This window comes from Trichosurus vulpecula, chromosome 9 (assembly GCF_011100635.1).
Source record: "Trichosurus vulpecula isolate mTriVul1 chromosome 9, mTriVul1.pri, whole genome shotgun sequence".
NCBI classification, from domain to species: Eukaryota; Metazoa; Chordata; class Mammalia; order Diprotodontia; family Phalangeridae; genus Trichosurus; species Trichosurus vulpecula.
In genome coordinates, this window is record NC_050581.1 from 19,383,319 (window position 1) to 19,396,151 (window position 12,833).

The 12,833-nt window shown below is 36.6% G+C and overlaps 1 pseudogene; it reads right to left on the reverse strand.

Annotated features, from left to right (window-relative positions):
- Positions 1–4,649: 4,649 nt before the first annotated feature.
- Positions 4,650–11,982, reverse strand: LOC118832038 (annotated as a pseudogene).
- Positions 11,983–12,833: the final 851 nt, after the last annotated feature.

Below are 12,833 nucleotides of genomic sequence, written 5' to 3' on the forward strand. Positions count from 1 at the left end.
GGAACTAGCAGGAAATTAGTTCTTAATTTTGGACATGTTGAATTTGAGATGCCCATGGGATAGCAAGTTCAATGTTCAATACTCAGTGATGTCAGCCTGGAACCAAGGAGAGAGACTAGAACTGGATATATGTTTGTGAGCCATATGAATAGGGATGATCATTAAACCTATGGAAACTGACGAAGTGGCCAAATGAGAGAGGATACTGAAAAAAAAATGAAGAATACCGAGGACAAAGCTTTGAGAATACCCACAGTTTGAGGGAAAGGTATGTATGAAGATTTGGTAAAAAAAAAATTATGAAGAGTACTTAATTAGGTAGGAAGAAAATCAAGAGAGAAAGTTTGTGAAGACAATCCAGAGGAGAGAGTAAGTCTCCAGAAGCCAGTCGAATGTCTTGGAAAAGTTCAGAAGAATGAGGATTGAAAAAAGAACAACAGATTTGACAAGAGATTACTGTTAACTTTACAAGAGCAATTTCAGTTGGGTGAAGAGGAAGAAGATGATTGAGTATCTGGAAGACTAGAAGGATGGTAATGCCCTCAGTGGAAATAGGCAATGCCAGAAGAGGTGTGGATTTGAGGGGGGAGGAGAAGACACTGTAATTACAACCTGTCCACGCTCGCTTATCCTATGCTACTCACTCTTTCTCACAGAAAGAAATTTTTAAAAATATGTGTGGAGACAGGGTGGGGGAAAGGAAGAAAAGCCAGGCATTTAAAAAGGACTTCTCATCAGTCATCATCCCCTAGGCAGAGTACAGGTTTCCAGTGATGGGAAATGAGGTGGGGATGCCAGTGTAGGGAGTAGGGGTATTATGCCTGCGTAATTTCTGTAGGTGCCCCTGGCATCTAGCATATAACATTTAGATTTTCCACATGGGAAACCAATAGTGAGAAGGGGTAGAGTAGAGAGAGGAATTTTGAAGGTGTTGGTGTAATCAAGTTGGAGACAAGCTCATGAGTAACTAAGGGGCAGGTAGGATAGACCTATCCGCCAACCTTCCAATTGGTTGATCACCTAACTTTAGTATAATCACATGGCTCCTGAAGGCCCCCCAGCCCAAATTTTGGAGACCACTGGTCAAGAGGTCTAATTTACGCTACAAGCATTTATCAAGTGGTCATTATGTGCCACGAGCTAGGGATATAGAAACAAAAAAATTAAGCAGTCCTTGTAGTCAAGAGAATGTATATTCTACTGGTGGGAAATATCTCAATTCAAAATATGTACCAAATAAATACAAAGTAATTTCAGGGGTTAGACAATAATAATTAGGGGATTAAGGGAAGATTTCCTAAAGAAGATTGTGCTTGAGCTGCACCCTGAAGAAAGCTAGAGATTCTTAAAGGTAAATATAAAGAGAGAATACCTTTGTAGAGGGAATAGTCTTTTTAAAGGAATAACAATAACAACTGATATTTACATAGCACATACTATGTGCCAAGCACTTTACAATTACTATGTGCTAAGCACTTTACAATTAATGTCTCATTTTATTCTCACAACAACCCTGGGATATAAGTGAAATTATCATTCCCATTTTACAGATAAAGAAACTAAGGCAAACAGAGTGACTTAACCAGGGTCATACAGCAAGTGTCAGAAGTCAAATTTGATCTCAAGCCTTCCTGACTCCAGGCCCAGCACTCCATCCACTGTGCTACTTCCATGGAGTAGGAGATGAAATGCCATGTACAGGGAACAGCAAGTACGCCAATCTGGCTGGAACATAGAATGTGCGAGAAGTAATATGAAATCAACAATAAAGACAGATTGAAGCCAGTTCGTAAAGCACTTTAAAAGCTAAACAGAAGAATTTGCATTTTATACTGGAATCAATAGGAAGCCAGAAAAACTTCTTAAGCAGGAGAAAGTTGATCAGACTTGTGATTTAGGAATATCAATTTTGCAAGTGTATGGATGATAGATTACAGAGGGCAGAGCATGAAGGCAGGAAGACCAGTTGGGAAGTTATTCCTGGAGTCCATATAAGAGAAGTGATGAGGGACTGATTAGTGTGGTGGCTACGTGAGTAGAGATAAGGTGGGAAATGCTGGAGATGTTATAGAAGTAGCAGAGAACTGAGAGAAATGAAACCACAAGATTGGTATTAGCCAGCATTCTTGCATAGAAATGAAAGGCAAATCTTACTTGATATTCAAAATATTAACCAAAATATCATTTTAATTTTGGCATGACTTAATTTTTCCTGAATCTCAGTTCCTACAGATCACAGTAGATTAGAGAAGCCTATTACAAAGACAATTAAAAAGGAGAGCAAAATGATTTTCAACTATAATTAGAAGGGAATTTTTATACTGGTTTTTATTATTGATTGAGTGGATTAGCTATCTAGTTATCATTAAATCACTTCAATCCTATTAGACTTGTCATCTATATGAGCAAACGAATCTGATGCTTCTTTGAAAATCAGGTTAAGCCTCTTATCTCTCTTCTTTGCATGACTATAGATGTGAAACGCTTTAAAAACTCAACAGAAGACTTTGCAACTTATATGAGAGGCCATAGGTAGCCAATGGATTTAGTCCTATTTATTTCTGTCATACTGATCTATCTCTCATCGGATAGTTTTTACATACACCTTATATTTAGTCTTTTGACTAGCTCTCCAAGGAGCTACAACTGTCTCAAATGTTTTATTCAAAAATATTTTTAACACTTGTCTGCATAGTGACAACAACATGTTTTTCAAGTACAAGAAGATGCGTTTTGGGGAGATCAACTACATGTAAGAAATGATGGTGCACCTCTCTGTGGGTAATGAGTAACTTTTGAAGAACATTAATGTTTCTTGTAATGCCTCAATCAAATCATAGCCAGGAGTACCCTGTAGGGAGGGCTGATCTGGCTCTGCTTGACTGTCAGTCATTCTAGCCTCTAGTTAGTCTAGTTAAGCTAGCCTGGAAAAGCAGATGGCAGGTGGAGAAAGAAGTGGAGAAGGTGAAACCAACTGGCTGTCTTAGCTACTTAGCTACTGTCTTAGATACTACTGTATCCTCTTCTATATTTGGTGAAAAGAGTACAGGTCTCCTAATAGCCACCTTTTCCTTCCTTTTTCAAAATACTTTGGTGTTTTCAGGACACATTTTTACTTTCCTGATCAGTGAGTCTGGTCCATAATTTTAAGGAATGATTAATGTAAGCCAACCACAGGTTTTATTGATAGTATACAAACCACTAATAAAAAAGTCATCAAACTTATGCCCAGGGCAGGCCTACCTAGATAAATATGTAATTGGAAAATGTTTAACAAAATAAAAATACAATGCAACATAAAAAATGTTAATTTGTGGTTTTTCAAGTCAATATGGGCCCTATAGGAATATGTTTCTATTTGTTTGACACCACTGCATTAACAGAACAATAACAAGGATACAAGGCAACATGTGCTTCCACTTCTTTACCTGTCTTGAGCCCCAGTCTTGGTCTGGCTCTAGGAGATATAGCTGAATATATAACTACAGCTCCCTCTAGATTGCAGACCAATTCTGGATGACCTGAGACTTTGTGCTTTAAAAATGCAGTGGACAGAAGGAGTTGGGGCCTTTTATGGATGCACCAATCTAGAATAAGCTGATCCCAGTTTTAATATACTAATCACAAGTAGGTCAAGCAAGGAATAACACAGCCAAGTCAAATCAGTCAATACACTAGCATTTATTAAGTGCCTACGCTGTGCTAGGTACTGTGCTTACTGAAGACAGAAGGGCAAAAACCATGTCTTGCTCTCAAGGAGTTCTAATGGGTGTGACAACTAGCAAACAATGATGTATAAACAAGATATACACAGGATAAATTAGAGATAATCAAAAAAGGGAAGACACTCTTATGAAGTGGGATCAGAAAAGGTTAGTAAAATCCTTCTGGTGCCAATGATTGAACCTATATTCCTAGATCCACAAGTCATCCCAACTATTTCTATCATACCCCATCCTCATGTCTAACTATGTCAACTCCAGTGCCATAATCAAATGAGATAAAATATGAAAAGAGCTTTGCAAAACAAAGCACTATGTGTCAGGTGTTACTATTTTAAGTGTGGGGTTAAAAGTACCTCCACTCCATTTTGGTTTTGATACCTTAACCAAGTAAGAGTATGCACACATCTCAATCAATGAACTAATTAATCAATCAATCAATCATAGACTTAAGGGGGACATCTTGAGCACCTCCAGAATGGGATATTTTTTAGTTATCTCTTTGCCGCATGTTCTCTAAGCTGGAACCCACTTTATCATGGACTCTGTAAGTTCTTATAGAGGAGTGTGTCACAGACTTTTGGGTGGGATATTTTGCATCAACTGTTCATGCTATACCACCTTAGTAAATATCCCTCTCTAAAGGCTACTTAAGATTGAGTGGCTAAATTGATTCTCAGGAGAAAGTAGAGAGAGTTCAAGCTGATGGTGTTACAGAATCACTTCTGAAGAGACAGAGGTATCCCTGGAACCATGACGGGATGATGTAGCCTTGCTCCAGGAACTGAGGCTGATTTGTGAGAGGAGGATTTAGGATCAGGATGCCTCAGAGATTATAAAAAGGATTATTATATAATCATTATTATTGTTATATCTGTAAGAATCAATGGAAGTTGAAAGCCCATCTCAAAGTTCTCTTAATAATGGTTATGCTAGTTCGGATAATCCTTTATCTCGATGCTGTCTTTGTCCTTCAATTAAATTCAACAAGTATTAATTAAGTATTTACTGAGTACAGAGCACTTTACTAGATGCTGAGGGAAGAGAAGAGAAGGAAAAAGAGGGAAGGGAATAAATATTAATATAGTGCCTACTCTCTATGCCAGACACTGTGCTAATACAAAAATTTCATGTTACTTCTCGCACATTCTATGTTCCAGTCAAATTGGCTTACTTGCTGTTCCCTATACATGGCATTTCATCTCCTACTCCATGGACACACAGACACTGGGTTGGAGAGGAAAAAAATAATCCAACAAATTGTATACATCTGCACAAGTAAGTCATTTGCACATGTAAATTTGTTCCTATGAATAATTGTCCAGTGCAAGAGACTTGAATCTGTCCCCAAACCTGCACACACATGTGATGTCTGCCCACCAACCACAAAGTAATGCTGGACAGAATCTTTGCAATCACCTAGTTCAGCCCCCCAGATAATAAGGTATCTAAGGCTGATCAAATAGTTCATAGGTAAGCAGAGCTGGAGGTAGAATCCAAGTCTTTTTGATTTGATAACAAACTATGCCACAAAACATGTGGGAAATGTAATGCCACCTCTCAAAGCTGAGATGGTATAAATCCAATTAGGAACTCCATTCCTTACCCAGTTTATGCAAGCATAGGGGAATTTGGCTGTTTATCTCCTACCTCCTCCCCCAAGCAAAAGTGACCTTCAGAATCTGCAATGCAGTACTCTAAGGAGACAGAAGCAACAAATTGTAGGCAGTACCAATAAGAATCAAGTATAGATGAACAAACGGGCTGCATGGGGTAGTAGATAGTGTTCTTGGGGTGAGGAAGACTTAGGTTTATATTCATCTATCACTTTGCCCCAGGCAACTTTAAGACTATAAATTACAAACACCTTGATGATCTGCATTGGTAGAGGGAGCAAATCACAGGCCCAAGCCTCCCTCTTTTCCTCAAATAAAAAAAAAATGAAAAAGATGAATAAGCATTTGGTTTTTGTTGGATTGAACTGTGGTTCTCTTTGAGCCTGATAATGTGATTTTCCTGTAATGGCAGGAGGTTGATTAAATCCATGTTAGGTTCCAAGTGGTGTGAGGCACTCAGGAAGGAGACCAGTTCACTCAAGGTCACTGGGAGCTGGTGTATCTTCACAATAACAACTTTATGATCTTCAGTCCAGTCTGGAAAAATGACATGAATGGTGATCAAGTGAATGCCCAGGATGGGGATTTTGAAGCCTTCACAGTCAGCAAAAGCTTTGCAGTAACCACAATGATTGCCACTGGAGGAGACCGGTTCTGTCATTCCATTCCAGTACTTTGTAACTTCTGAAGAAAGACAAGAATGAGTCTCTTTGAGGCAAGAAATCAAACTATGGCTCAGTCCTCCCACCATGGCCACCAATGCATTAAAATTCTGTAGCCAAAGGAGTTCCTGGGCAATATTTATGAATTTTGTGATGACGTCAGCTCTTTGCTGTGGAGTTGATTTGCTAAGAACAATCAACTGGACCCATTTTGAGACCACATTAAATAAAGCAATGGATCTTTCTAGGATGGGGTTATTTTCCAGGCAGCCATGAATTACATAGCTTTGATAATCTGTGAATGAAATTCATCGGAAAGTTTTGTGCTCCAGAAAAGTAAAGTGCTCAGCTGGTTCAACGGGCTCCAGATGGTCAAACAGCAGACAGACTTTTCCCTTCTTAGACACTTTTTTTTCCGTATGTGACTCTTGTCATCCAGTCATAGGAAGGGATACTGGATATGTTAATGAGTTTGATATGTTTTTCATATCCCAGCTGGCTGGCTACTTCCCAAAACTCTTTGGTCATACAAATTAAACCAAAATACAGATTAAATTCTGCTGGGAACTCCAGAATCCAGTACCTCATGAAGCAGCCGACCTTTACACAGAATTCATCACATCCTTCCCCACAAGCATCACGGTACATTGAGAGAGAGAAGTTTTCCAGCCAGCTCAGTGATAGATACCAAAAGAATAATCCTTGGCAAATAACTGTTGCTTAGTTCTCCCCTGTCATCAAACATGCATGTGCTCAACAGTTTATCCAATGTGTACTTGACCCATTATTCTTAAGCCATTGTCAGACATTTTCAGCAAGAGGAAAACCATGTCATAATTATAGAGGCGAGTGCCATAAGCAGTCAAGGAAGGGCTTCATTTTTAGTTGTACTTCAGGAAAACTAATGATTTCAAGATGGATTCCTAGCACTGGAACTTTTATGAGTGGATCCTGCTGTCATTATTTTAGGCATCCAGAAGGAAACATGAAGAGAACAATCTTTACAAATTGAGAAATGGACCTGACATGGGGTCTAATGGAGAACAGGAGATGCAGAGTAGAATAAATAATTTCTTTTTTTCCACTTAATAGTATTTTATTTTTTTTCCAATTACATGTAAAGATAGTTTTCAACATTCAGTTTTATAAGATTTTGAGTTCCAATTTTTTTTCTCCTTCCTCCCCTCTTCCCTCTTCAAGATGGCATGCCATCTGATACAGGCTACACATGTACAATAATATTAAACATTTCCATATTAGTCATGTTGTAAAAGAAGAATCAGAACAAAAGGGGAAAACCACAAGAAAGAAAGAAACAAAAAAGAGAGAAAATAGTATGTTTCAATCTGCATTCAGACTCTATAGTTCTTTCTCTAGATGTAGATAGCATTTTCCATCATGAGTCTTTTGGAATTGACTTAGATAGATTATTGTATTGCTAAGAAGTTCTAAGTCTAACAACGTTGGTCATCACACAATGTTGCTGTTACTGTATACAATGTTCTCCTGGTTCGGCTCACTTCACTCGCATCAGTTCATGTAAGTCTTTCCAGGTTTTTCTGAAATCTACCTGTTCATCATTTCTTATATATCATATACCACAACTTGTTCAGCCATTCCCCAATTCATAGGCATCCCCTCAATTCCCAATTCTTGGCTCCAACAAAAAGAACTTCTATACATATTTTTGTACATGTGGGTCCTTTTCTCTTTTATATGATCTCTTTGGGATATAGATGTAGTAGTGGTATTGCTGGATCAAAGGGTATACACAGCATTATAGCTCTTTGGGCATATTTCCAAATTGTTCTCCAGAATGGTTGGATCACTTCACAACTCCACCAACTCTAGTGTTCCATTTTTTTCACATCTCCAACATTTATCATTTTCCTGTTTTGTTATGTTAGTTAATCTGATAGGTGTGATGTGGTACCTCAGAATTGTTTTAATTTGCATTCCTCTAATAAATAGGGATTCAAAGCATTTTTTCATATGGCTATAAATTTCTCATCTGAAAACTGCCTGTTTGTATCCTCTGACCATTTAACAGTTGAGGAATGACTTGTGTTCTTATAAATTTGACTCAATTCTCTATATATTTGAGAAATATGACCTTTATTAGAGACACTGGCTTTAAAAATTGTTTTCCGGCTTTCTGCTTCCCTTCTAATCTTGTTTGCATTGGCTTTGTTTGTGCAAAAACTTTTTACTTTAGTGTAATCAAAATTATCCATTTTGCATTTCATGATGTGCTCTATCTCTCAGTTGTAAATTCTTCCCTTCTCAATAGATCTGACAGGCAAACTATTCCTTGCTTTCCTAATTTGCTTATAGTATCACCCTTCCAGTCTAAATCATGTACCCATTTGATCTTATCTTGGTGTATGGTATGAGATGTTGGTCTATGCCTAGTTTTTGCCACACTATTTTCCAGTTTTCCAGGCAGTTTTTGCCAAAGAGCGAGTTCTTATCCCAGAAGCTGGAGTCTTTGGGTTTATCAAACAGCAGGTTACTATAGTCATTGACTACTGTGTCTTGTGTACCTAGCCTATCCCACTGATCCACCACTCTATTTCTTGTCCAGTATCAAGTAGTTTTGATAATTGCTGCTTTATGATACAGCTTTAGATCTGGTAGAGCTAGGCCACTTGATATTCTTAATCTTCCAGATGAATTTTGTTATTATTTTTACTAACTCTATCAAATAATTTTTGGTAATTTAATTGGTATGGCACTGAATAAGTAAATTCATTTAGGCATAATTGTCATTTTTATTATATTGGCTTGGCCAACCCATGAGCAACTGATATTTTTCCATTTAGATTTGATCTTATTTATGTGAAAAGTGTTTTATAATTGTGTTCATATAGTTCCTGGTTTTGTCTTGGCAGGTAGACTCCCAAATATTTTCTATTTTCTACAGTTATTTTAAATGGGGTTTCTCTTTCTATCTCTTGCTGATGGGCTTTGTTAGTAATATATAGAAATGCTGATGATTTGTGTGAGTTTATTTTATACCCTGCAACTTTGTTAAAGTTGTTTATTATTTCAAGTAGTTTTTTAGTTGATTCTCTAAGATTCTTTAACCATACATCCATCACATTATCTGCAAAGAGTGATAGCTTTGTTTCTTCTTTAACTATTCTAATTCCTTCAATTTATTTTTCTTCTCTCATTGTTAAAGCTAACCTTTCCAATAAAATATTGAAAAACTGTGTGAAAATGGATATCTTGATCTTATTGGGAATGCTTCTAGCTTATTCACATTACATACAATGCTTGCTAATGGTTTTAGATAGGTGCTACTTATCATGGAAAACTCCATTTATTCCTATGCTCTCTAATGTTTTTAATAGGGATGGGTGTTGTATTTTGTCAAAAAAAAAAAAGCTTTTTTCTGCATCTATTGAGATAATCACATGATTTTTGTTAATTTTGTCATTGATATGATCAATTATGTTGATAGTTTTCCTATATTAAACCAGTTAGCCCTGCCTTCCTGGTACAAATCCCACTTGGTCATACTGTATTATCCTTGTGATAAATTGCTGTTATCTCCTTGCTAATATTTTATTTAAAAATTTAGTATCTATATTCCTTAGAGAAATTGGTCAATAGTTTCCTTTCTCTATTTTGGCTATTCCTGATTTAGGTGTCAGCACCATATTTGCATCATGAAAAGAATGTGCTAGGACTGCTTCTTTGCCTAATTTTCCAGATAGTTTTTATAATATTGGAATTAATTGCTCTTTAAATGTTGGTCAGAATTCACTTGTAAATACATCTGGACCTGGAGATTTTTTCTTAGAAAGTTCATTGATGGCTTGTTCAATTTCTTTTTCTGAACTAGGGTTATTTAAGTATTTTATTTCCTCCTCCATTAATTAGGGCAATTTATATTTTTGTAAATATTTATCCATTTCACTTAAATTGTCAGATTTACTAGGATACAATTGGGCAAAATACTGCCAAATTATTGCTTTAATTTTTTCTTCATTAGTGATGAATTCAACCTTTCCATTTTTGGTACTGGATATTTGGTTTTCTTCTTTCTTTTTTTTAATTAAATTAACCAAAGGTTTATCTATTTTATTGGGTTTTTTTCATAAAACCAGCTTTTAGTTTTATTTATTAGTTCAATAATTTTCTTAATTTCAATTTTATTAATATCTCCTTTGATTTTCAGAATTTCTAATTTGGTATTTAATTGGGATTTTTAATTTGTGCTTTTTCTAGCTTTTTTAGTTGCATACCCAATTCATTGATTTCTTTTTTCTCTATTTTATTCATGTTTGCATTTAGAGATATAAAATTTCCCCTAAGAACTGAAAAGCTAAATAATTTCAAGGTCCTTTAGAAATAGAAAAAGTTCTCTCACTTTTGTGAGCTTTGCAGTCATTTTTAACATGGAAATTTTTCATTTTGTTTAGACACCACAGTGTTTTTTTAACCCTATTTGACTTCCCCAGGGAGAACTGGTTGTTGATGCATGTGTGTTGTATCCATAGTCCCTGTCTGTTTGAAGGAGATAACCACCTGCAAGGAACTCACAAGTTTCACTGAGGTTGTGCCAATAGACCTGAGTTTGTAGAATCCTGTGCTTTCTTCTAATGCATTCACAGATAACACAGAAACAATGGTTAAAGACTAAATATAATTAGCCATGGATCATTCCAATGTTGGTCACCGTAGTTACTAATGTACAGCAGTTTTCAGATGAAGAAATTGAAACTATCTGTACTCATCTGAAAAAATGTTCTAAATCACTATTGACTAGAGAAATTCAAATTAAAACAACTCAAATTAAAACCTCACACCTATCAGATTGGCTAATATTACAAAAAAGGAAAATGACAAATGTTGGAGAAGTGGGAAAACTGGGACACTAATGCATTGTTGGTAGAGTTGTGAACTGATCCAACCATTCTGGGGAGCAATTTGGACTTTATCACCCAAAGACTATAAAGCTGTGTATACCTTTTTATTCAAAAATACTGTTAGGTCTATATCCCTAAGAGGCAAAAAAAAGGTAGGGGTAGAGGGGGAGGGAGGACCTATTTGTACAAAAATATTTATAGCAGCTTTTTTGTGGTGGCTAAGAATTGGAAATAGAGGATAAACCCATCAATTGGGGAAAGGCTGAAAAAGCTATGATATATGATTGTGATGGAATATTTTTGTGCCATAAGAAATGATAAGCAGAATGACTTCACAAAAAACTAGGAAGACTTGTACAAACTGATACAAAGTGAAATGAGCAGAACCAAGACAATGTTCTACACGGTAACAACAATGTTGTACAATGCAATACAGTCATCCAAGACAATCCCAAAAGATTCATGGTGAAACATGCTATCTGCCTCCAGAAAAAGAACTGATATTGTCTGAATACAGATTTAAGCATACTATTTTTTATATCTTTCTTTCTTCCTCCCTCCCTCCTTTTTCTTTCTTTCTTTCTTTCTTTCTTTCTTTCTTTCTTTCTTTCTTTCTTTCTTTCTTTCTTTTCCTTTCTTTCTTTCTTTGTTTATTTCTTTTTCTTTCTTTTTCTTTCTTTCTTTCTTCCTTCCTTCCTTCCTAACTTTCTTTCTGAGTCTTCTTGTACAAATGACTACAAAATGACAAAAAGGCTATAATGTGGAACTCAAAACATTTTTAAAATGTAAAAAATTATTTTAACATGTAATTGGGGGAAAAATAAAATATTTTCTTAAAATAAATTATAAATAGTCCAAAGGGCAACAGAAAGATTCTTGATCAGTGTAAGAATGCATTAGCATCTTTATATCAAGGACTTGCCGATAAGAAGGGAAAATGGACACTATATGACCAGAAAGAAAGGTAGGCTGCTTATGTTAGAAGATGAAAGGTAAACTCAGATCCTGAATTTCAAGCAGCTCAAGCTGTCCTACTGCCACCCCCACCGCCTGCCCTGCCTGTCATTCCTGCTCCAACCTCCACCACTCTATCCATCATTGCCATGGCCCAAGCTGAAATTGGGCTCATTGTACTGGAAAGGACTTTTACTCCTTCAAGATTTTCTCACACCCAGATTTATGCTGTTGCAACAAGAGGTCACCTCTTGAATGGACACTCTATTATAGCAGGTTTGCTCCAATGTGAAAGGGTGGCTGCATCATATGCAGTGTCTTCCCGGGAAAGATAAGTTGTATCTTTGACCAGAACACCCAACACCAGAACCTACTCTTGGATAATTTCTTTCAGACTGTACTAGAGACTTAAGAAATGTGACCAACTCAGAATGGTGACCAACCATGATTCCAAAGAACCAATGAGGAAACACCTCCTGACAGAGAGGTGTTAAACTAAACATGCAGAATTAGACACACATAGACACAGCCAACATGGGGATTTGTTTTGCCTGACTATTGTATTTGTTACAAAGGATTTTTTCTTTCCTTCTTTCATTTTTTTCCAGTGTGGAAGGTGATGGTGGGAGGTAAAGGGAACAAATGCCTTCTTTTTTATTAATTTATTTCTATTTAGTTTTCAACATTCATTTTAACAAGATTTTGAGTTACAAATTTTCTCCCCATCTCTCCCCTCCTCTCACCCCAAGATGTCATGTATTTCTGATTGCCCCTTTCCCCTGCCTGCCCTCCTTTCTATCACCTCACTCCCCTCCCCCCATCCCTTTTCCCCTTACTTTCTTGTAGGGCAAGATAGATTTCTATATTTCCTGTATATCTTATTTCCCAATTGCATGTTAAAGCAGTTTTTAACATTTGTTTTTAGAACTTTGAGTTCCAAATTCTCTCCCTTCTCCGCTTCCCACCTCCCTTCTTGAGAAGGCAAGCAATTCAGTATAGGTT